The sequence below is a fragment of the Pseudorca crassidens genome, chromosome 11 (genome assembly GCF_039906515.1).
Source record: "Pseudorca crassidens isolate mPseCra1 chromosome 11, mPseCra1.hap1, whole genome shotgun sequence".
Lineage (NCBI taxonomy): Eukaryota > Metazoa > Chordata > Mammalia > Artiodactyla > Delphinidae > Pseudorca > Pseudorca crassidens.
Genome location: NC_090306.1, coordinates 55536212 through 55562512, shown reverse-complemented (window position 1 = coordinate 55562512; position 26301 = coordinate 55536212). Strand labels below are relative to the sequence as shown.

Below are 26301 nucleotides of genomic sequence, written 5' to 3'. Positions count from 1 at the left end.
AACTAGAATTTTTTTCTAAAAAATTCAAGAGAACAAGAAAGAAACATGCAAAAAGAAATATTTTGGATAAATAATAAGAGAATTTCTAAAAAGAGGCAAATTTATACTCTAGTTATGAAAAACAAAGTGCTTTAAAAACCTTAATACCCGAGTAAAACAGCAAAGTAAAGCTGAGGAGAAAATTAATAAATTACAGATAGATGTGAGGAAATCACTCAGAACACAGTTCAAAGAGATAAAGAGACGGGGCTCATAAAAGAGAAAATAAAAGATATGGAGATAGAATGAGAAGCCCAACATGTGGAAGAGAGGTATTACTTGAGGAGATGATGGCAATATGTTTTTATACATAGAGAAAATTATGAATCCTCATATTGAAAAAGAACATGGAATCCAAAGATGATAATTAAATAAAAATCCATACTTAAACATATTACTGAAATGACTTCACATAAAAATAGTCTCCTGAGGAAAAGGCATATTACCTTAAAAGAAATGATCATCAGTTTAACTGCTGACTTCTCGTCATCAATGATGGATTCCAGAAAATGGATTAATATCTTCTAAGTACTGATGGGACACAACCGTTAGCTTTTTACAACCAGTTAAGGTAACACTCTTAAATGACAGCAAAATAAATACCTTTTTAGACTTCCACGAACTTAGGGTTTACTACTAAGACTTCACTGAAAGAATTACCAAAGGACATACCTCAGTAGGAACAAAATTTAAGAGTAAGATTCAAGAAGCATTGGTGAACAAAGAAACAAACAAAACATATAAGGAAATTTAAATAAGTATTGTCAGTGGGAATACATTGCTCTGGTCAGCAATAATACAGAGAAAGAGGGTCACTTTGGAATTAGGGAGTTCTGAGGTCTAATTCAGGAGAAAAATTGACATTGATAACCTTCACACTTTGAAAAATACATCATAAATGTAGCAGTATAAAGTATGCTAATTGAGTAAGATGGTATTTTCTAGTCTGTTAACTAGTCATTATTAAAGCCCTTGAGATGTTTTCTAAAAGTACAGATTCTCAAGCCCCGTTGTTTATTTTTGCACAGCACATCTGGAGGGGACCTTTGCTTCTGTATTTTTTCAAAGTCCCAGCTAATTTTGCTGGGAAATCATAGTTGGTACTAACTAGCTCAGTAGGACACACCCTCTAGGTTCTTGCCCCTTGGATCTCCGAGATGGAGTGACAAGCTATGAGCCAGATCCCACTGGAAAAACTGATGCACCATAAGAAGAAGCACTTGAAAAGTGTCCTGGAATTATAATGGGAAAAGTCTCTTTATCCTCCCTGGCATGTAATGTTTTTCCAGGTGATTGGTTTAAGGAGGTAATTTAGTAGATCCTGATAATTGGAAACAAATTATTTTGAAGTGATTTAAATTGTTATATTGGCAGGAATTGACTATTTAGGCATAATGAGTTTAATTGAGTGTCAGGAAGTGTTTTTTACAATGATGTAATAACTGTTCACATTCTGTTTGAAATAGCAGGGAGCTTTAAATGTTTGAAGTGACTGAACAGTGCTGCTTGTGAGAAAGTGCTTTTTAAAAATATGTAAACATTATTAGCACCTTCTTTAGCCTGGTGACTTCTTACCATGACTAAAATAGGATATCACTTACCAAAATCCTTGATTTGAGGTCCCATGATCTATTTCTGAAGAATATTTATCAGTGGGGCCCAATTCCCCAAACTTAGCAATAGATGCTCTACATATGAAAAGCCAAAGTCTAGGGAAGTATAAATTTACTTCTTTTTCTAACACTTGCTATACTGAATTTGGGGGATTAAAAAAAAGTGTGTAGTGTGTTATATTAAAGCCCTCTCCCTTTGTCTGAAGTCCTTGGGGTATGGGAATGGTGGAATTTAGAAATCATGACCTTCACCTATAGAGTTAAGCATATCCAAGGTTGAGTTACGGGAGAATTATCCCTCAGTTTTTCCCATTTACAGCAACCCCAAAAGAGCACGATTCTGTCCCCTCAGTCACAGTGGATTGCTACTACTCCTCCGAGCCTCTTCCCTCTGTTAGCCTGTGAATGCCTCAAGAGCAGGGTCTTGTTAATCAGGCAGTCTCCAGGTCTAGACTTGTGCTTGGCACAAAATGGGTACCCAGTATATTTTTGTTTCTGATTGACTGAGTGAATAAATGAAGTCCCTGAGGTCAATGCACTTATCATCATCTCAGAAAAACATTTCATCCCCTTTACATGAACCTCTGCCCCATGTAACCTGGGCTAGTTCAGGATTTGGTTCACACAGGTCTGTACTTTCCAATATGGTAGCCACATGTGGCTATTTACATTTACACTGATTTAAATTAGATTAGATTTCAGTTCCTCAGTCACACTAGCCACAGATTAAGTGTTCAATAGCTTCATATGGCTAAAGGCTACTGTCTTGGACAGCACAGCTATAGGGCTGTCTGTCACTGTAGAAAGTTCAGTTGGATAGGGTTGCTATAGATAGACCCTTAGCTGGGACTCCTGGAGCTCTATACCCATCTCAGATTTAACCAGTTAACAGTGTGACTGGGCAAATCACTCACGTTCACATGAGCATGCTATTCCCTTTGCCCGAAGCATTTTTCCGTCATGGGGTAGTCTAGTTAATTGCTTCTCATCTTCCAGGTCTAATAGCCCCAGCTAGGTCAAGGCCTCTCATGCAACCTTGTGCAATTTCTTACCAAGGTTAATGTTTTACATATATTTTTTTTTCTAATTTTTAATTCTTTTTTTTACCATTTTTAAAGTTGAAGACACTTTCTACATTTTTATGATTACTCGATTAATATCTCTCACAACAAACTGTCAGCTCTAGGACAGGAACAAGTCTGGATGTGTTCAGCATTGTACCCCCAGCGACCAGCAAAGTGAGAGACACACAGTAAGCACACAGTGCTCTTTGAACAAATCAATGAATGAACCATCGGTTTCAGTGTCTCTGCCACTGCAAGTGGTCGGTGCTCTGCTGGGCTGATATTCAGCTAAGAAACACAGACATGGCCATATCTGTTGTTCACAGCCATCATCCCTTTGATCGCTAAGGATGTGCATTCTGCTTCATTGTTGTCTGGGGTAAATATTTTCAACATCACCCCTGGTGATTCACCAGCACAATTTAGACCTTTGAGGTAAATAGCCTGACTGTGCCAGTTGAATATCCACAAGCAGGAGAAGAACATAACATTTCATCTAGGATTTGAGGCCGGCACTGTTAACCTTCCTTATAGAGGAGCCACGCATCCCAACTCTCCATCAAGTCAAAAACCTGACACTGAACCCTGGACTGTTTTCTGGACAGTAGCTCTTCTCTAAAACCCACCACCTCCGGGGTTTAACATCCAGCCCAACTCTCAAGATTACATATAGGAAGTTAGAAGACATACAGGTCAATGCTCCAAAATTCTAGCCACATTTCTCCCAAGTGCCCCTGAGGTTTGCAACTGTCCAGGCTCTCCTGAGCATCATCCCAGAACTCTTGTTTCCGTGGAAACTTGAGGCAGTGGGGGCAGTTCCAGCCGAGTCTCCTGAAGTGGTTCAGATCTGCACATATCACAACCATCGAGTACAGGCAGACCAAAACAGCAACAAAAAGAGCTGCCCACTCGGGCTCCTGCGAGCCTTCAAGGCTGAGTTCATGTGGCTCTCACTCAGAAACGGAAGTGGAAAACCAAATAAAGTCAACTCCATGGAGGTCCTGGGGACTTAACACTGAGCAGCCACACAAATACCAGAGTGATGCATCATGATTCATGTTCTTACAATAAATGCCTAAGAAAGTCATAAGGATTTGGCACTTAGTATAAAGCATTGGCAAGACGGCTCAGAGTTTTCTGCCAGTTGTAAAGTGTGGCCTGGGACATTTTCTCCCATTGAGCAATATGCATTAGCAATGTTATCTATAGTAGCAAAGGAGTTACTCATAAAACTTTATTAAGTGACGTCAAGACTTTTTTTTTTTTCATGTTCTTTTCTGTTCTGGGAGAGGCTTTAGAAAAGACACTAAGTTGTTGTTTTTCCCAGTAAGTCCATACAAGCCCAATATTAGAAGATGAAACACATACCTAGAGGATTAGCAATCCAGGAATCATTGACTTAATACTGTTTATACTTATAGAATAGACTCTGCAGAAGAAGCAAGTTAAAGCAAAGAGCATTCCTATAGAGAAAATTCCTCTATTACCATTTAGGGAATCATGAAAAGGAAGGAAGGAAGAAAGGAAGGAAGGAAGGAAGGAAGGAAGAAAGAAAGAAAAAAAAAAAGACCAAATGGTTCTCTGGGCCCTCACAAGTATGGGAAAGGGTATGATGCCTCACCAGGAGAGGGGCTTTTCCATTTAGAAAAACAAAATTAACAAAATTGCATCCCCATGGTGGCTCAGAAGGCTAGTGGCCCAGCCAACACATCCATTCTGGCCAACTTTAAAGTGGACACATCCTTGCTGGCAAACCAATTAAGTGATGATCTGTGTGGCTCCCTGAGGCAGCTAAAATAGATAGGGAAGGTGCAGGCCACTTATCTTGTACACTGAATGGATACCTCGCTGGCCGATGGCCTGATAGTGTGAATTCTTGGTTTAGGATAGAAGAGTTGGAAGAGACCTTGGGAAGAATTACTCTTCTCTGCCCTCCTGTTTGATATGAGGGGTGCCTGGACAGCATCTCCAGTAATTTTCTATATCGACAGTCTCAAGCAACATGAGTCAGAGAGGAGATCCAGGGGATGAGGGGCACATTTGCAGGGCATCATCTGTCCACGGCCGTGGAAGGCCTTGCAGCATCTCTCCTCAGGCCCCCCTACTTCCTTGTGGTCTCTCTTGCATCTAGGTCTTTGCACATGTGGTTCCTTCTGCTTGGGACCCTTTCCACTCCTCACTCGTCATCAACCTGCCTGGCTAACTCTCCCTTATCCTTGCAGGCCTTCCTTCTGACAAGAAGCCTTCCCTGACTTGGGAAGTTTAGGTTTGGTGCTGCTTCTCTGGCTTGTCCCACTAGGGTGAACAACCATCCTGGTTTTCCTGGGACTGAGGGACTTCCTGGGATGTGAGGATTTTAGCGCTGAAATCAGGACAGTCACCCTGTCTCCCAGGCTCCTTGTGCTTACCTTCCCCAGACTTGGGGTCTTCTACTGTAACTGCCTGCTTACTTGTAGCCCTAGAACAGCCAGTTCTCTGAAAGCAGGGATAGGGTCATTCATCTCTGGAATCCTGCTGCATGCCTAGCACAGCTGTGGCACATGGCAAATAAGCAAAAACCAAAACTGGAATAGGTACTTAGTGCTGAATGAATGAATGAATGAATGTAAAATTGACATTCTTTTTCATATGGGTCTCTCATTCCTGTCTCCTGCAGCCTCTCCCGCCATTCCTTGAATCCGGGTGTGGATCCTGAGACTTGCTCCCAGCACCCAGAGCAACTAACACATGCCCGGCAGAGGCTCCTGCATACAGATCACTGCACTCTTCCTTCCCACTCTGGGCCACCATTTACCGGCATAAAGAACCTAAGGCCTGGGAAATATATTTTTGTTATTGTTGATTTCTTTGGCTACCATTCATTGAGAGTTTACATGTCAAGCACTACGCTACGCCCTTTCATTCATTTTCAGATTTAATACTCAAAATAGCCCTACAAGTTTGTAGCCCTACAAGCCCTACAGTTGCCACCACTTCCCAAATGAGGACCCTGAGGCTCAGAGGAGTTAAGTAAATTGCCTGAAGTCCCACAGTTGGTTACAGGTGACTTGAAGCTAGAACCCAAGTCAGAAGTTTTTTGCTTTTAACCACTACCCTCTAGTGCCAGAAGCCGTCTGTGGTGTTGGACGGAGGCAAGCTGAGGGACTTTGCTGTCAAGTTCATAGCACAGTAAACTGGGGCCAGAGACACACAGGGCTGTTTTGTCCCTTACCCATCACCCATCCTGAGCCTGGCCACCTCTTGGGGGAAGGAAGCGTGGTTCAGAAGCACGTGTCCCTGAATTTCAGGGAAGACTGACCCAGTGGTTTTATGAGAGAGCTGAAAATAGCTGATAAAACAGGAAGGCTCTCAAACCCTTTATGTAATAAATGAGAAGCCAAGATCAAGAGGGGTAGAACTTTTATTCAAGGTAACACGGCCAGACAGTGGCAACACCAGGCCCGAAACTCTAATTTCTGACTTCCTGTCCATGTCAGCTCCCCACTTTCTTCCCCCATTCTATGACTATTAAAAACACACAAAGCTCTCTTTACCACATTCCTTGGGTTTTAAAGCCACTGCTCCTGCTGTCGTCCCTGCCCAATCCTAATATTTTTTTCTTTCTTTTTAACATTTGAGGAAGAAAGTGTTATTTTTTTGAATTCCACAATGTCACTGTAACATGTAATAAATACTTTTTATTATTTATTACCAAATGCTTAGGGGCCATGAAAGACTGAAAGCTCTTCTATTCCTTCTGATGCAGCTCTAACAAGTTTGCTCCAGTCACTGGCTGGGGTGGGGGTGGTGTGGCTAGACTTGGTGATTTAATCTTCTCAATGCCATTTGCTGTATCTGTAAGATTATGCTAGAATTGTAGGTGACTGGAAGATTTATTTTAGCTCAATCATTGTGGCCCTGAGAATGGTACGTTCTCAGAAACATCTATCCAGCCACCCAAGAACACCTGAATGAGCTAATGGGGAAACCAGTCCAAGAGGCTGGGTCACACCAGAGTCCACAGTAGTCAGAAAGTTCTGTCCCAGGGTAAGGGCGGAAGAAAGCACTGCACATTCAAAGCCAGTTGGGCAAACTAACTTTGGGGATATTTTTGGTACTTTTAAAAACAGTGTCCAAAAAACCAAGATGGTGGAGGAGTGGGAGGATGCAGAGTTCATCTCTCTCCACAAATGCCTCAAGAATACATCTACAGGGGCTTCCCTGGTGGCGCAGTGGTTGAGAGTCCGCCTGCTGATGCAGGGGACGCGGGTTCGTGCCCTGGTCTGGGAAGATCCCACATGCCACGGAGCGGCTGGGCCCGTGAGCCATGTCCGCTGAGCCTGCACGTCCAGAGCCTGTGCTCCACAACGGGAGAGGCCACAACAGTAAGAGGCCCGCGTACCTCAAAAAAAAAAAAAAGAATACATCTACAGACGGAACAATTCTCACAGAACACGAGCTGAACACTAGCAGAAGACCTTGGACACCGGAAAGGACAAGAAAGATCCCCACATAACTAGGTAGGACGAAAGAAGGAAGGGAAAAAGAAGCTCCCTGGTGGGGAGCTGAAGGAGAGGAGAGGTTCCTGCATCCGGGGAAGCCCCATCACCAAAGGGGAAATCAGTTCGGACACAAAGGGAGCATCTGAGGCTGTCAGAGGACTGTGAAACGGCTGGTCTGTGGCAGACAGGACAGAGTGAGACCTACACAGATGGTCCGTGCCACAGCCCTGCATGCCCCAGACTGGACGTGTGTCCACCAGTCCACACAGGGGCTGAGAGCTGGAACGTGGGGATTGGAGAGTAAAACTGGGGGGAGGACTGCTGTTGGCTGTGAGGAGACAGCCTGAGGGGACGAGAGGGAGGAAATCCACAACCAGGAACGCTTGTGGAGGAAACCCAGACTGCCATAGAAGCAAAGTGCCACAGTTGAGTGGCACGCAGGGGGTGGAGCTGCCATTGCAGCCTCTCTCTCCCCACACACTGGCTCCCTGCCCTGCCAGGCACTAGGAAAAGCCCCCTCCAGGGCTGACCTTCTCACACCAGCCACCAGGTGCTAGGAAAGGCTCCCACTGGGGCTGGATCTCTCGTGCCTGTGGCTGCCAGCTTTCCCGGACACCTGTGGCCATCAGGGCCCCTTCGACCCAGGCAGTCATGCCACCTCCACGCCCTGTCCTCACCGGGGCAGACGCGAGTGCTCCAGGGCATCCTTGGAAGCAGACTCCTGTGGGTGGCTGAATGACAGAGGTGGGGCTAAAACCACAGCTGAGCCCTAGGGGCAGAGAGACTAAGGAAGAGGAACAAAAATCTTTCCATGCAGCTGCACAAACCACAGATTAAATCCGTGCAATCGGCTTGGTAAACCCTGCATCTATGGAATATCTGAATGGACAGCGAGTGTTCCCAACACTGAAAACGGTCTAGCTCTAGCAGCTGTGGACTTTGGGGACTATTATATGTGGGAGTTGGGCTAGGTCAGACTCTGAACTGCCCGCACAGTGCCCACAGAGGGACCAGAGAGCTTCCTAGAGGTTTTACAGGGCCTGCTGGGGAGGCAGGGGTTGGCTATGACTCACTGTGGGGGCAAGGACACTGACAGCTGAGACCCCAGGAAAACATACTTATTACTATTTTTTTAATGTTTTACTTTGTTCTGTTTTTATTATTATTTGTTTTTATTTATTTTTTAAATATATTTTTTTATTTTTTTATATTTCTATTTCTGTGTTACTGTTTTGTTTTTTCCTTTTTTTCTTTCCTTTGTTCTATTTGTTTTTATCTTTTTTCTTCTTTTTCAATTGTTTTTGTGGGTTTGGTTTGTTTTCTTTGCTTTTTCCTTCAGTTTGCATTCTGCTTTTGTTTTCTTTTTTCCTTTTTGTTTTGTTTTTAATTGTTTGATTTCATTTTCGGATTCTTTTGTTTGGTTGTTCTCTTGCTTTTTGTTTTCTCTGTTTTTGTTTCTTATTTTGCATGTGTGTGGTTTCTTTGGGTTTTTTTTTTTTGGTTTGTTTTTGTTTCGTTGGTTTTGCTTTTATCATTTCTCTGGGGTTTTGTTTGTTTTTAATTATTGCTGTTGTTGTTTGCTTGTTTTTATCTTTGCTATTTGTCTTGGGTGTTGTATGTCTGTTTGTTTTCATTTGTTTTCTTCCCGCCCTTCTGTTTTCTTTTTTTTCCCTTTTTTGCTGAGCGGGGGGGGGGGGGGGGGGTTGGTCTTTGTTCCCAGGCCGGGGGTTGGGCCTGAGCCTCTGAGGTGGTAGCATCGAATCCAGGAATGCCAGAGAATTCCCAGCCTCAGGGAATATTAATCAGCAAGAGCTCTCCCAGAGGTCTCCATCTCAACTCCAAGACCCGGCTCCACCCAGCTGCCTGAAGGCTCCAGTGCTGAATGCCACATGCCAAACAACAGGAAAGACAGGAACACAAATCTACCTATAAGCAGACAGGCTGCCTAAAGTCATACTAAGCCCAGAGACACCCCAAAACACACCACCTGACACGGCCCTGTCCATCAGAGGGAAAAGATCCAGCTCCACCCACCAGAACGCAGGCACCAGTCCCTCCCACCAAGAAGCCTACACAAGCCACTGGACAAACCTCACCCACTGGGGGCAGATACCAGAAGCAAGAGGAACTACAACCCTGCAGCCTGTGGAAAGGAGACTTCAAACACAGTAGACATTTAGACAAAATGAGAGGACAGAGAAATATGTTGCAGATGAAGGAGCAAGGTAAAAACCCACAAGAACAAATAAATGAGGAGGAAATAGGCAATCTACCTGAAAAAGAATTTAGAGTAATGATAGTAAAGATGATCCAAAATCACAGAAATAGAATGGAGAAAATACGAAAAATGTTTAACAAGGACCTAGAAGAACTAAAGAACAAACAAACAGTGATGAACAACACAATAAATGAAATTTTAAATACATTAGAAGTGAATCAATAGCAGAATAACTGAGGCAGAAGATGGATAAGTGAGCTGGAAGATAGAATGGTGGAAATAACTGCCGTTGAGCAGAACACAGAAAAAAGAATGAAAAGAATTGAGGACAGTCTCAGAGACGTCTGGGACAGCATTAAACTCACCAACATTCGAATTATAGGGGTCCCAGAAGAAGAAAAGAGAAAGGGTCTGAGAAAACATCTGAAGAGACTATAGTCGAAAACTTCCCTAACATGGGAAAGGAAATAGTCAAGCCCAGGAAGCACAGAGAGTCCCATACAGGATAAACCCAAGGAGAAACACACCAAAACACATACTAATCAAACTATCAAAAATTAAGTACAAAGAAAAAATATTAAAAGCAGCAAGGGAAAAGCAACAAATAACATACAAGGGAATCCCCATAAGGTTATCAGCTGATCTCTCAAGCAGAAACTCTACAAGCCAGAAGGGAGTGGTAGGATATATTTAAAGTGATGAAAGGGAAAAACTGACAACCAAGATTACTCTACCCAGCAAGACTCTCATTCAGAATTGATGGAGAAATCAAAAGCTTTACAGACAAACAAAAGCTAAGAGAATTCAGCACTGCCAGACCAGCTTTGCAACAAATGCTAAAAGAACTTCTCCAGGCAGGAAACACAAGAGAATAAAAAGATCTGCAAAAACAAACCCAAAACAATTAAGAAAATGATAATAGGAACATACATATCAATAATTACCTTGAATGTAAATGGATTAAATGCTCCAACCAAAAGACACAGACTGGCTGAATGGATATAAAAACAAGACCCATAATATATTGCCTACAAGAGACCCACTTCAGACCTAGGGACACATACAGACTGAAAGTGAGGGTATAGAAAAAGATATTCCATGCAAGTGGAAATCAAAAGAAAGCTGGAGTAGCAGTACTCATATCAGAAAAAATAGACTTTGAAATAAAGACTGCCCCAATAGACAAGGAAGGACACTATATAATCATCAAGGGATCAATCCAAGAAGAAGATATAACAATTGTAAATATTTATGCACCCAACATAGGAGCACCTCAATATTTAAGGCAAATGGTAACAACCAAAAAAGGGGAGATCGACAGTAACACAATAATAGTGGAGAACTTTTAACACTTCACTTATACCAATGGATAGATCATCCAGACAGAAAATTAATAAGGAAACACAAGCCTTAAATTACACATTAGACCAGCTAGACTTAATTGATGTTTATAGGACATTCCATCTGAAAGCAGCAGAATACATTTTCTTCTCAAGTGTACACAGAACATTCTCCAGGATATATCACATCTTGGATCACAAATCAAGCCTCAGTAAATTTAAGAAAATTGAAGTCGTATCAAGCACCTTTTCCGACCACAATGCTATGAGATTAGAAGTCAATTACAGGAAAAAAACTGTAAGAAACACAAACACATGGAGGCTAAACAATATGCTACTAAATAACCAAGAGATCACTGAAGAAATCCAAGAAGAAATTTAAAAAAATACATAGAAACAAATGACAACGAAAACACGATGACCCAAAACCTATGGGATGCAGCAAAAGCAGGTCTAAGAAGGAAGTTTATAGCAATACAAGCCTACCTCAAGAAACAAGAAAAACCTCAAATAAACAACTTAAACTTACAGCCAAAGCAATGACAGAAAGAAGAACAAAGAAAACTTAAAGTTAATAGAGGAAAGAAATCATAAATATCAGAGCAGAAGTAAATGAAATAGAAACAAAGAAAACAATAGCAAAGATCAATAAAACTAAAAGCTGGTTCTTTGAGAAGATAAACAAAATTGATAAACCTTTAGCCAAACTCATCAAGAAAAAAGGGAGAGGACTCAAATCAGTAAAATTAGAAATGAAAAAGGAGAAGTTATAACTGACACCACAGAAATACAAAGGATCATAAGAGACTACTACAAGCAACTATATGCCAATAAAATGGACCACCTGGAAGAAATGGACAAATTCTTAGAAAGGTACAAACTTCCAAGAATGAACAAGGAAGAAATAGAAAATATGAACAGACCAATCACAAGTAATGAAATTGAAACCATAACTAAAAATCTTCCAACAAACAAACGTCCAGGACCAGACGGATTCACAGGCGAATTCTATCAAATATTTAGAGAACAGCTAACACCTATCCCTCTCAAACTCTTCTAAAAATTTGCATAGGGAGGAACACCCCCAAACTCATTCTACGAGGCCACCAACACCATGATACCAAAACCAGACAAAAATATCACAAAAAAAGAAAATTACAGGCCAACAACACTGATGAACAGAGACACAAAAATCCTCAACAAAATACCTGCAAACAGAATTCAACAACACATTAAAAGGATCATACACCATGATCAAGTGGGACTTATTCCAGGGATGCAAGGATTCTTCAATATACACAAATCAATCCATGTGACACACCATATTAACAAATTGAAGAATAAAAACTGTATGATCATCTCCATAGATGCAGAAAACGCTTTCGACAAAATTCAACACCCATTTATGATAAAAACTCTCCACAGTGGGCATAGAGGGAACTTACCTCAACATAATAAAGGCTGTATATGACAAACCCACAGCAAACATTATTATCAGTGATGAAAACCTGAAAGCATTTCCTCTAAAATCAGGAAGACAAGGGTGCACACTCTCACCACTATAATTCAACGTAGTTTTGGAAGTCCCAGCCATGGCAATCAGAGAAGAAAAAGAAATAAAAGGAATTCAAATTGGCAAAGAAGAAGTAAAACTGTCACTGTCTGCAGATGCCACCAGAAAACTACTAGAGCTAATCAATGAATTTAGTAAAGTCACAGGATACAAAATTAATACACAGGGCTTCCCTGGTGGCGCAGTGGTTGAGAGTCCGCCTGCCGATGCAAGGGACACGGGTTCATGCCCCGGTCCAGGAAGATCCCACATGCCACAGAGCGGCTGGGCCCGTGAGCCATGGCCGCTGAGCCTGCGTGTCCGGAGGCCACAACAGTGAGGGGCCCGCGTACCACAAAAAAAAAAAAAAAAAAAATTAATACACAGAAATCTCTTGTGTTCCTATACACTAACAATAAACGATCAGAAAGAGAAATTAAGGAAACAATCTCATTTACCATTGCAACAAAAAAGAATAAAATACCCTGGAATAAATCTACCTAAGGGGGCAAAATACCTGTATGCAGAAAACTATAAGATACTGATGAAAGAAATCAAAGATGACATAAACAGATGGAGAGATATACCATGTTCTTGGATTGGAAGAATCAATATTGTGAAAATGACTCTACTACCCAAAGCAATCTACAGATTCAATGCAATTCGTATCAAATTACTAATGGCATTTTTCACAGAACTAGAACAAAAAATTTTACAATTTGTATCAAAACACAAAAGACCTCAAATAGCAAAAGCAATCTTGAGGAAAAAACCCAGAGCTTCAGGAATCAGGCTCCCTGACTTCAGACTATACTACAGGGCTACAGGAATCAAGACAGTATAGTATTGGCACAAAAACAGAAATATAGATCAATGGAACAGGATAGAAAGCCCAGAGATAAACCCACGCACCTATGGTCACCGAATCTATGACAAAGGAGGCCAGAATATACAATGGAGCAAAGACAGCCTATTCAGTAAGTGGTGTGGGGAAAACTGGACAGCTACATGTAAAAGAATGAAATTAAAACACTCCCTCACACCATTAAAAAAAAAAAACTCAAAATGAATTAAAGACCTAAATGTAAGGCCAGACACTATAAAACTCTTGGAGGGAAGCATAGGCAGAACACTTGCAGCAAGATCTTTACTGACCCACCTTCTAGAGTAATGAAAATAAAAACAAAAATAAACAAATGGGACCTAATGAAACTTAAAAGCTTTTGCACAGCGAGGGAAACCATAAACAAGACGAAAAGACAACCCTCAGAATGCGAGAAAATATTCGCAAATGAAGCAACTGACAAAGGATTAATCTCCAAAATATACAAACAGCTCATGCAGCTCAGTATCAATAAAACAAACAACCCAATCAAAAAATGGAAGGAAGACCTAAATAGATATTTCTCCAAAGAAGACATACAGATGGCCAATGAACACATGAAAAAATGCTCAACATCACTAATTATTAAAGAAATGCAAATCAAATCTACAATGAGATATCACCTCACACCGGTCAGAATGGCCATCATTACAAAATCTACATACAGGAAATGCTGGAGAGGGTGTGGAGAAAAGGGAACCCTCTTACACTGTTGGTGGGAATGTAAATTGATACAGCCACTATGGAGAACAGTACAGAGGTTCCTTAAAAAACTAAAAATAGAACTACCATGTGACCCAACAATCCCACTACTGGGCATATACCCAGAGAAAACCATAATTCAAAAAGACACATGCACCCCAATGCTCATTGCTGCACTATTTACAATAGCCAGGGCATGGAAACAACCTAAATGTCCATCAACAGAGGAATGGATGGAGAAGATGTGGTACATATATACAATGGAATATTACTGAGCCATAAAAAGGAATGAAATTGGGTCATTTGTGGAGACATGGATGGACCCAGAGACTGTCATACAGGGTGAAGTAAGTTGGAAAGAGGAAAACAAATATCGTATACTAACTCATATATGGGGAATCTGAAAAAATGGATATAGACGATCTTATTTACAAAGCAGAAATACAGACACAGACATAGAGAACGAACGTATGGATACCAAGGGGGAAAGGAGGTGGGGGTGGGATGAACTGGGAGATTGGGATTGACACATATACTCTATTGATACTATGTATAAAATAGATAACTAATGAGAACCTACTGTATAGCACAGGGAACTCTACTCAGTGCTCTGTGGTGACCTAAATGGGAAGGAAATCCAAAAAAGAGAGGATACATGTATACATATAGCTGATTCACTTTGCTGTACAGTAGAAACTAACACAAAATTGTAAAGCAACTATACTCCAATAAAAATTAAAATAAAATAAACTCATTTCCAATAAATAAATAAATAAAAACCACGTCCAGAGTTTTAAAAAAAAACAGAGACTGTAAGCCCTTCACACACCACCCCCACTGTCTAACATACACGCAACCCAGGAATTTTGCTTGCACTAAAAATGCATCTTCCAAGAGGACCTATGAACTTTAAACAAATGCTGTCTAATTTGCTATTCATTAGGGGTGTATCTGGATTGATTTATTGTGCCCTTCTGACCCCACGTCTTTGGAACAGCATTCCTTCACGATTAAACAGGGAAAGGATTCAGGCAGGACTTTCAGGGATCAGTGTAGAAGGCTACAAGGATACTTCAAATAGCTCCGTATCAGGTAACCCAAAGGAAACACTTTTGATCCAATTCAGCATTGAATGCACATGAGCCAGACAACAGTTTGCAAGCTTTTTGACCCAGGTTTCCCGAGCCTTTCCTAAGGGATGTGGCCAGCACAGACCACTATTATCCAGATTATGGGCTTTTGAGTACTTCCACATTCAGGATATTCTGAGAATGCCTAACCACATACAATTGATCACAGAAGTAGCAATCCTTTTTGATCCCAAGGAAGTCAGCTCTTCCTGGTAACTACCCAGCAGCAGCAAAAGAAAAAAAAAAGAGAGAGAGAGAGAGAGAAAGAAAAGAGAGAAAAAAAAAGAGAGAAGGAAAAAGAAAACATAAAGGGGGGTAAAGGAGGGAGGGTGTCGTGCATCAGGAGAATAAATTTCTACTGGCAGCTCAATAGGCCAGTGGTAATCAGAAAATGAGAAAAACCTTGTAAAGTGCTAAGAAGAGTGAGGCGACAGCAATTGCCCTTTAGAAGTGAGATCAACAGCCTCTCTTGTGGGTGGCACAAGTATAATTACAGTAATTAAGAGGAAAGACTACAGTCATTTTTTGCTCTTAATGTGTAAACAAACAATTTAGGAACTTGTAAGCTGGAGAGAGTTGGTACATAGCTTAATTTTACCTACTACTGTGGCTCTCCTTTCTCTCATTGGCTTCCAGGGAAATTTCAAGGGCCGAGGCCTTTGTGGTTGTGGTTTTAGTTAAATGCACTCATTTACCTGGAGCTGGGGTGGAGGAGGGGGAGAGGAGGGCTTTCACTGGCTACTTAACCCCGACCAGCCCGTGAGCCCCCAGGCTACCCAGCATGTCCAGAATGCATGAGGCCCTGGAGAGAAAGGGATCCAGGCTGAGGGCACCCTGTGCTCAGGACTTCTTGTGAGGCCTTGAATACTGTGTGCTCCCCCTGGAGCCACAGTGGCATGTGTTGGGGCGTCTAGCAAGCATCCTGATTCTGTTTTGTTTTCCTGTTGAAGCCCAATGGCCATAGAAGAAATAAAGAGGCTGGAGCAGTGGGTTGGGCTGGGAAGTTGCTCATTATCTGTGGTTTGGGGGCAACCAAGATGCCTCAGAACCAGCCTCCTCAAGCAGGGGCTGACATCCTACCATCTGAGAGTGGCTGGCTTCCCTAAGGATGGCTTAGGATGGATTAATGCAGCTAAATAAATGAATCCCTGGCTATTGACCGTGGAACTCAGCTACATGGAATCACTGCTGTGAAAAGCAACTTGATTGCAAATCAAGTCCTGCCAGTTCTCTGGATGATGACTGCCACCTCTCGCTAAAGAATCTGGTGCATGTTTCATAGGCTAGCTGTAAGTCAGACAATCCTAAACAGCCTCTGAACATAGTGACAATCCATCCAGCTATTTTCTCATGATGTAATGACAGGCCAGCAGGCAGAGAGTTAATTTTATTGATAGAGATTTATTTCTTTGGTTTAAGAATTGCTCTTTTGAAATACAAATGGTTTTTCTCCAATATTTAGTATACATGCAAAATGAGAGGATTTTTATCAAGATAAGGCTGATAGGGGAAATGTTGGGAATTAGGAGACCTGAGCCTTTCTACCAGCTCTTATGGCTATTTGGCTGGAGAACCAAGAAGCTGCCGGCCTAGGCTCTCACTCTCTTTTACACCTGGCTCAGAGTTCTCTTGCTGTTCCAGGCTGCCTTCCATACTAAATCTCTACAGGAAGCTCTCACCACTGCTTCATAACCTGACAAAGCCCACCTGAAGCTACTTTTTTTTTTTTTTTTGCAGTACGCAGGCCTCTCACTGCTGTAGCCTCTCCCGTTGCGGAGCACAGGCTCCGGACGCGCAGGCTCAGCGGCCATGGCTCACGGGCCCAGCCACTCCGCGGCACGTGGGATCTTCCCGGACCGGGGCATCGGCAGGCGGACTCTCAACCACTGCGCCACCAGGGAAGCCCCTGAAGCTCCTCTTGATGATTTGAAGGGGGCTAAAGCCAACCAGGAGAGCTGGAAGACAGCTTTCTGGATTGAATTTAGGGCCAAGTCAATACAGCCTAACAGAAGGTTCAGCAGGGTGGGTGTTTGTGAAAGCCTTTGTCTCCACCCTGGGACCATTTTTCAATGATTCTGAAAGTTTGGGCCCAGGGTGAGGGCCAGAAGCTCAGAGGAAAAAGAAACCAGACACCCTACAGGAATTAGGAGTCACCCATAACAAGAGAATTATGTCTGTGGTGGTTTTTCGCTCCATACCATTCATGAATGCTCAGGTGTCACTAGGGCCCATCAGCTCATTATCACACACAGTGGTCCCTCTCCTCCAACAATGACTCAATATGGTTGTGGATGGGGTGGGGGAGGTTGGAGGGTATGGGCTCTGCATGCCCCATCCTAAGTCCCCATCAGTATTCCTTCTTTCCTTCCTGGCTGGCATTACCCTCAAACTCTTCTGCCATTTAAGCCTTCTTGGCTTTATATGCTTTGCCTTATTTGTTCTACATCAATCAACTGAGAAATCTTAACATCTTTGGATGCTCAGTGTCCTATCTCCATCGAAGCTGCCTAGCTCTATGACCTTGGAAATGTCCTTAACTTCTCTCCACATTTGTAAATGGTGCTAATTTACACCATGAGGATGCTAACAACCCTTGCTGGGTTATTGAGAGTTAAACTGAGGGTGTTAAATGAAATAATGTATACAAAACACAAGTAAATACAAGCTTAACACAAGTAAACACTCAATACACGTTAGCTACTAGAACTAATATTAATTCATACACTACTATGCCTTTTTGTTTATTTCCTCTGAAAATAACACATTTGTGGGAAGATGCTGGGATTATGATTGTTCTAAAAAGACACCATCCTTTTCCTTAAAAGTTATTGAGCAGATCTGCCTTTATTTCTGTCAGGCACTTCCTCCAACTGTCCTTTACATTTCTAACTGACTAATGACATTCACCTTGCACAAAGTGTAACAAAGAAACAGAGCAGGCAGAGGGGAGCATATTTGTGAAAGTTCTCCACCAAATGTTAGGAAGAAAAAGAGGTGGAAATAATAGAAGAAAAGCAGCAGAAAATTGCAGACGAGGCTTAGAATATGTGTGGAGCCAAAGGGGTCTTGAGTGTAGAGCATGTTTAGGGGTTGGGGATCTTGAAAACTATCTACACAACTATTCTGTAGGATTGACCCTAAAGGTCCCTGTCCAAGGCGTGCTCCTTGCCCAGGAATGGAGAGACCTGTGGAAGGACTCTGTCTGGTGCAAAGCCGAGTTCAGTGACCTCTGGAGCACATGATAAGCTTTTGGCTTTAACTCGACCTGCATTTCATCAAGCAGAGGAATACTTAATACAAAGTGAAGGGACAAAGCTATTTAGTGTCACACTTTTGCCAGATCTTTCCATTCTGAAGCATGGGTTTGAGCCAGGGCCAGAAAGAAAGAATAGTTGTTGGGCAGGGATCATGGGATGAGGGAGTAGGAGCTGGGGCTGCAATTCTTAGTTCTACCACCAACTCTTTGTGGGATAGTGAACCTCTCAGAGTCTCTATTTCTGGTAGCAAAGCTAGAAAGAAAACTTTTTAGCGCCCATTAAAAGCCTGACCATTCCAAATGTTTTATGATGATTTTTCTGGGAAAATAATGTACAATCGAAATAACACGAGAGAATCAATGGGAAAATGCATAAGTACACAAGACTCTTCACATCCCCAACACTGTATAATGTCACATCACATCACATCACATCACAGAGGAGAAAATAGAAAAATATGTCTCTAGAGAGTTTAACCACATCTCAAGCCTTTTTGTCCCATGAATACAAATGTTTATATTGTATAGCTGAAGTGCCATATTAGGAAACTGCTTTTCTGCAAGGTTTTCTCAACTGGGTAATTGGCAGATGGGTCCAAAATGACAAGAAAAAAATTATTTTCATGGTTCTTTGAAGTTTCCTTATGTCTCTGGGTTCCCATCTCCTCAATGTTCAGGCAGAATAGGGTGTCTGAATAATGCTTGTCCTTTATGGGAAAACAGAGGCAGGAATAGCCATGGGACTCTAGCAACATCTGTGGCAGGTCTGGGCATCACAGCTTCCAACTCTCTGATGGAATGATCAAGCCACCCAACTGGGGAACACACAGGGAAAAGAGGCCTCTTGACACTGGCTTAAACAAGTCATCCAGCATTGAATTGGCCAATGCCCTGGGTCCCACTCAGGGAAGGCTCTATCTACACAGCATGCAGACTTTTCCAGTGAACATCTCAGTGACCAGAAATTAAAGAGATGGTTCAGAGTCAATTAAGGGAAACCCTCTGCTGGGTTTGAACTTTCTCCACCATACATCAGCTGCATTATCTCTGGCAAGTTACTAGGCCTTGGTTTCCCTGTATGTAAAATGGAGATAATGGTACCTACCTCATCAAGTCACTTTAAAGATTAAATGAGTTAATAAATATAAAGCACTGATACCAGTGACTAGCACTTGTAATAGTGACTTGCCCATAATAAGCACTCCATAAATGGTAAGTATTGTTACTATTATTATCTTTACTATTAAGATTAGTATTATTCTTACAAGAGTATACTGGCTTGTCTTCTAAAATGTCTAAAAGTATATGTTTAAGAACCTTGGATTGGGTGGAGTCCAGTGCGAAACTGTGAAACAGGTGAAGGGGTCCCTGGGTCCCCTTCCTTGGGGCCAAGTTCTATTAACCATCAGAGACTCTTGACCAGACTCTCAAATATCTTTAACCCTCTAAGAGCCCAGAGTTCTCCCTTCACCCTAACTGCACACACCACCACCAACTACTACCACACAAACATACACACACTTATTGACAAAGCCCCTGAGGCACTGGGTTTCTTCCCACCTGACCTGATCAACTTTGAGATACAATGAATTAGGGAACTGGTCTTTATGGGACAGCCTTCATCACTGTAACTGAAGGCTTCTGCATGTACAAACATCTCCCACCTTTCTGACCTCAAGGAGACAGAGGGGATGGACCAGCCTGCAGTCTATCTCATGGCTCAGTCTACAGCTGCTTTCCCTGGGACATGCCACGTTCTCCTCTGCTAACAGAGAATGCAACTGGAGGAGGGTCAGGGCCACACTCCTCAACATCACAAGATCCCTACTTAATCTTTCCAGTTCATGCCCCAGAAGTCCTCCCACTGACATGTCTTGCTCCTTCATACTCATGAGGCTTTGTACATGATACTTCTTATACTCAGAATTGCTCTTCCCGAACTCCTCTTTCTGGCAAACTCTACTCAAAAGCCACATTGATTCATGCACTTCCTTAGACTTCCTTGGGTAGAATTAGACATCTGCTTTGCTCCCATACCACTTATTATTCATCTGTGTCTCTGTTTTCCCAACCAGACCACTTCTCGATGCTGTTTTCAAAACCCCATATACCTACCAAGAATATAGTAGATACTTGCCAGGGGTTAAACCCTTTTTTTGTTTTGTTTTGTTTTAAAACAGTTGTTGGGAATTCAGAAGTCAGATCCTCATTTATTGGCAGGATTATGATGTGTTCTAACCAATCTCCCAGCTTCCAGTCCATTCTTGCCACCCAGCTGTGTTACCTCCGTGTATAAAAACCAGCAATGGCTCCACATTGTCTATAGATTAAAGTCTGAACTTTGTAATTTAATGTTCAGAGCTTCACTCTGTCTATACTCCCTCCCACCATTTCCCATGGGGCATCCTAAGCTCATGGCATCTGAAATACTCAGCAGTTCTTTCCCCTCTGTGGATGGGTTTGTTCTACTGACTATAATTCCCTTGTCTCTTTTCTCTAGGCCAGCTCCTATTCAGCCTTCAAAGCCCCAGTGAAATGTCATCTTCTATAAGAAACCTTCTCTGATCCTCCCTCAGCAGCATCAGCTGCTTCCTTCTCTGGGTTTTTATGACACTTTCTACACACCTCAATTATATGTGGTTGTGTCAGTTATTTATGTGCCCCAGCTTCTTCAGGCTGGAGACCTTGGAGCCCCATTTGATTAGTTTTCAATTAATCCCTTTTAATTAGTTTTTCAATTTTTGAGAAGCTCCTGGTCTCTACAGATGATGTGCACTGGAGCTGTGTGGTGCCCAGCCTGTGTGATCATTTGCAGAAGCTCCTGGTGGTGGGGGACCCAAACACATCATGCAGGAGGCATCTCTGCTTTCTGTAAGAGAGATCTTCTCTGTAGACAACATGCAACCTGCACATAATGTCATTCTGACATTCTGACTCTCACATTCAAGCGACATTACATTTTAGTGACTATAGACTGGAAATTAACTCAACCAGATTAAACTTCTTCTCTTCCCTGTTAAATATTTCATTTAAAAATTCTTCTACTAGGGACTTCCCTGGTGGTCCAGTGGTTAAGACTTTGCCTCTAATGCAGGGCGCGCAGGTTCAATCCCTGGTGGGGGAGCTAAGATCCCACATGCCTCGGGGCCAAAAAACCAAAACATAAAACAGAAGCAATATTGTAACAAATTCAATAAAGACTTTAAAAAATGGTCCATATAAAAAAATCTTAAAAAAATAAAATAAGGACTTCCCTGGTGGCACAGTGGTTAAGAATCTGACTGCCAATGAAGGGGACACAGGTTCGAGCCCTGGTCCGGGAAGATCCCACATGCCGTGGAGCAACTAAGCCCGTACGCCACAACTACTGAGCCTGCGCTCTAAAGCCCATGTGCTGCAACTACTGAAGCCTGCGTGCCTAGGGCCCGTGCTCCACAACAAGAGAAGCCATCACAATAAGAAGCCAGCGCATCTCAACAAAGAGTAGCCCCCGCTCACCGCAAATAGAGAAAGCCCAAGCAGCAACGAAGACCCAATACAGACAAAAAAAATTACACAAAACAAAACAAAAACTCTATGAAGGACAGGGAAACAGAGTGAAGAAGTTCAGGGGAAAAAAATTTTTTTTTAATAAAATAAAATTAAAGTTTTAAATAAATAATAAAAATTCTACTACTCACTCACTCTCTTACCCCTAACTCCAAATGACTTTGTTTCCTTCCATCCCACACTTCTTGGGCAGAGAGGATTTTTCCTTTATAAAAGGGTATGTGCATTGATGACTCATTCACAGGCCAGTGAGACCAGTCAGATCAGGTGAATCTCCTGCTACTTTGAGTTCATTCATTCATTCGGAAACTCAATGAGTTGAATGAGTTCATTCAACTCATTGAGTTCATTCATTCATTCGGAAAACCCAAATCCATCTCGGCAGACACTGTGCTGGGGGCTGTGGCCAGAGATGCAGACATCTTCTCCCTGCCTTGAAGATGCTCACTGCTTGTGGCTTTCTTTCTGGCTGCCATAAGTCCTCCCATTCCTTCAGGGCAGCTGGCTTACTGGTTCCTAGATCTGGGAGGGAAGCCCTTTCAGCATGACCAAAAGGAGACATCTCATCAGGAGGAACCCTAAGGAGCATGGCGTTTTTACCCTAGACTGAGCTGATTCCCTATTTGCAGAAGCAGCATGGAGCTGGGCTCCAAAGCACACTATTTTCTGATGGAAAAGAAAAAGAAAACATATGAGTCAAAGGACCAGAGATGTTAGGGGCAGTCATGACTTCTGGTCTCAGGGAGTCAACCCAGAAGTTGCCAGCACAGTGCTGAGCATGAGGCCTCTCAGGAGAAACGCAGATGGAGCTCCCCCATGTGAGGTGCTCCACTAGCATCCTAGCCACTGTTGCTGCTCAACAAATCACCTCGAAACCTAGTAGTTTAGAAAGTGTTTTGTTATTATCTCCCAAGGTTCTGGACTCAGCCAGATGGTTCTCACGCAGCCTCTCTAGTGTGGTTGCAGTTCAGTGACTGCCAGGGCTGGCGTTGTCTTTTCAAAGTCTTTCTCACTCAAGTCTGTGATTCAGCCTGGCTGAGGGCATCAGCTGAGCACTTACGCATGGCCTCTCCATGTGGCTTGGGCTTGTGCACAGCATGGTGGCTGGGTTCCAAGAGGGAGCATCCCATGAGAACCAGGTGGAAGTTGTATCACCTTTTAATATCTAGCCTCGGAAGTCACATAGAGTCACTTCACATAGAGTCACTTCTATCACACACCATGGTCAACCAGACTCAAGAGGAGGGCACATAAACCTCCTTGATGGGAACAAAGAATTTTGCAGACATTTTTTTTGAATTTTATTCTATTTTTTTATACAGCAGGTTCTTATTAGTTATCCATTTTATACATATTAGTGTATATATGTCAATACCAATCTCCCAATTCATCACACCACCACCACCCCCGGCACTTTCCCCCCTTGGTGTCCATACGTTTGTTCTCTACATCTGTGTCTCAATTTCTGCCCTTGCAGACATTTTAAAACCACCACAGCTCAGCAGAGGAAATCGTCAAGCCATCATGGGATGACTATGACCAAATGAGGAATTGTTGTGTAATTGGTAAAACAAAACCAAAACACATGCCTGAAACAGGGGTTGCAGACTTTAATGGGTTGTATCTGTTGCCATAAATTCTAGCAGGTTGGGACCATTAGACACACAGTAGACTGGGAATCAGAATGTTTTCCTTTCAACTCCATTATTTACACTGACTATTAGTTGAACCTGGGCAAGTTAACAGTTACAAACCTCAATTTCTTCATCTTTATGAAAAAGATAATGATACTACCTACCTTTCATGGTTCATGGATACTTATAAGAAAGTAATAAGAAAAAGAATGCAAAAGGCCCTTGAAAACTATAATCACTGATTAATATAAAGTACTGTAAATAGTGTAGAAATTGTATTTTTACCCTTCCTAGGCTTTGGTTTTCTTACCTGTAATAGAGAGGTGGTGGAATAGATTAGTTTCTCAAACCTGGTGACCTAAGGACAAATTTTAACGAAAAAAAATTTCTCATAGATTCCTGAAAATATATCTGTGGGCCCTCAAGTCTCCATGGATCCGAGTTTGACAAACATTGATTTGAGGAACTAAAGTTTTACTCCATGAAATTTTCTTCAATTATAAATCATTTTGAACCCAAAAGGACTTTTTCACTAGTAAAATACGTTTTAGATTATAATCAAAATGAAAACCACAAAATTAAAAAACAAATATATAGAGCTCTCTGACCCTGGAGAATACATCTGTGAACCTGGACCAGATGATCTTTAAGATGCTGTCCATTTCTCTGCATGAGCCTGTGGTTTTGTGGAGTGATTCACAGAGCCAGCTCCTCTACTGAGTTGTAAACTCCTGGAGAGAAGGGATGTGTCTCAGACCTCTTTGAAGCTGTCAAGGCATTTTGCATATAGGATGTACTCAGTAATTTTTGATTGAATGGAAGTATAAATGGACAGTGACGGAGAAAACAATACACAGGATAATAAATTCACATTTGAATTTCATCTTTTTGCCAAGCTATTGCTTTAATATTGACCGTCCCACTCAACTCTTACAGTGGAGGATGCCAGCAACCTTGGCAGTGACAGGCTGACTCCTAATTGGCTATTTCAGGATCTAATTAGCTGAATGCCTGAGAGGTCCTTACTTCCAATCAAGCAGACAGTGGTAGAAAGTGGTTTAAACAAAACTGATTGGAGGGTGAATTCAAAACACAAAATCCTCCTCTTGGCCTTCAGGTCCTGCATGACATGGGCTGTCCCTGTCTCTCAAGCCCCGTCTGAGCCACTTTCCCTCATCCTTGCCATTCCCTCTGTCTGGAACGCTGTTCCCCCAGCTCTCTGCCTAGACATCTCCTCTCTATCCTCCAAGTCTCTGTTTCAGTGTCTCTTCATTGGCACTTACTTGAGCCCTTCATTCTAAGTCAAGCCCCCTGTTATGTCCCCTCTTAGCACCTGTATCTTTCATACACAGCACTTATTCATATTACTTTTTGAGTTTGTTTAATTTCTATCTTTCCCACTAGACTATAATCTTCATGAGGGCAAGAACTACATTGATTTTGTACAAGATTATCTCTCTAACATCTAGTACAATACCTGGAATAAAGCAGGCCTCTAAATGAATATTTGGTGAACACATAAATGAAACAAGCAAACAGGGATTATTATTATTTTTTAAAGCATTTCATGTGTGTCCAGCATTGTGTTAGCCACAAGAGATTGGTAAGTTTCTCAGGCCACTGAAGGAAAAAAAAATCTTCCTCTGAAACTAGAATTTCTCTTTTAAAACCAGCAGCCAAGCCCCTACTGCCTGTCAAACATGGCTGCATAAGCCAGATTGACTAAAACCAGATGTACTCCAGGGCCCTGTTTCACACTGTTTCCAATAGGATATGAATCAGACAAGATACCATCAACCGAGCATTCAGTCAGGAAACAGGACGCTGGTAAACCTTTCAGGGTGACCCACATTATTCTGCCAGGATCCAGCCCTACTGACAGCATCTATTATAACACTGAGGAATGGAACTCACTAAACCCCACAAAATGTGCTTTGGAGCCAGGCGGCGGGCAGCCACGGGAAGTGTGCTAAGTGTGGAAATTCCCTTCAAGCTTTTCAAGCAGCTCGAAACCATGAGCTAAGGAGGGACTTCAAAATGCCAAAGAGAAATTCCACTTTCCTTTTCCTTGGCCCCGGGTCTTTCCATTCCAAACACAGTCCCGCTGGTTTGAGCCACTTCATGAATGTGGGATTGTTAGGATCGGTCCAGAGCCTCGCCACTATTTTTCTTAGGTTAAAACACACACACACACACACACACACACACACACGCACACGCACACGCACACACACACACACAATTTGGCATACATATTCTCTTTCACTTGCCCTGAAGAAATCAATATCCTGGTCTGGGGTTACCAGCTGTGGTTCACATACACCCTTAGGCATAGCTGCTTTATGTTATAGCTATCCACATTCTTCTCTGGAGCCCCAAACCTCTCTCGTCCAAGCTCGAGGATGGGCTTATGTCTGATGCTTTGATGAGGTCCTTCCTTATCTGCAGTTACAAGGACTTATCATAGGAACCAAGGTTCCACCTCCACTCTCTTTTTCCTGTGTGTCTTGAAGCAATTTCTAAGTAGGCAGAATGCTATCTGTTTGTTTTATAAATTCAAGGAAATAGAATTTTTATTTGTTACTGGCTCCATGACTAGCTATGGGCTCAAGGGGAAGTTACTTCCCCTCAAAGCCTCAATTTCTTTAACTGTGAAATGGAAACAATAACTGTATGTACTGCATAGGACTGTCATAGGATTAAAAAGAAGCTACAAGTAAGGCACTAACACATTCCCTACCTCTAGTATGATAGATGGTCACAATTATTTTTGCTATTCCTTCCATTGAGAGCTGGAGTGTAATTCCTCTCTTTTTGGATATGGGCTGGTTTTAGAAACT

At 42.2% G+C, this 26301-nt stretch overlaps 2 long non-coding RNA genes across 4 annotated transcripts in view; one reads left to right on the top strand and one right to left on the bottom strand.

The window, feature by feature from the left end:
* LOC137202165 (uncharacterized) overlaps positions 1-5590 on the top strand; it is a 274436-nt gene extending 268846 nt beyond the window's left edge. For all 3 annotated transcript variants that reach the window (XR_010932476.1, XR_010932477.1, XR_010932474.1), the window contains one exon: positions 5373-5590. This is a non-coding gene — a long non-coding RNA (uncharacterized lncRNA). The remainder of the gene's footprint in view (positions 1-5372) is intronic.
* The window catches only part of LOC137202166 (uncharacterized), a 97700-nt gene that overhangs the window by 18175 nt on the left and 53224 nt on the right, over positions 1-26301 (bottom strand). The gene's annotated exons all lie outside the window — the stretch shown is intronic.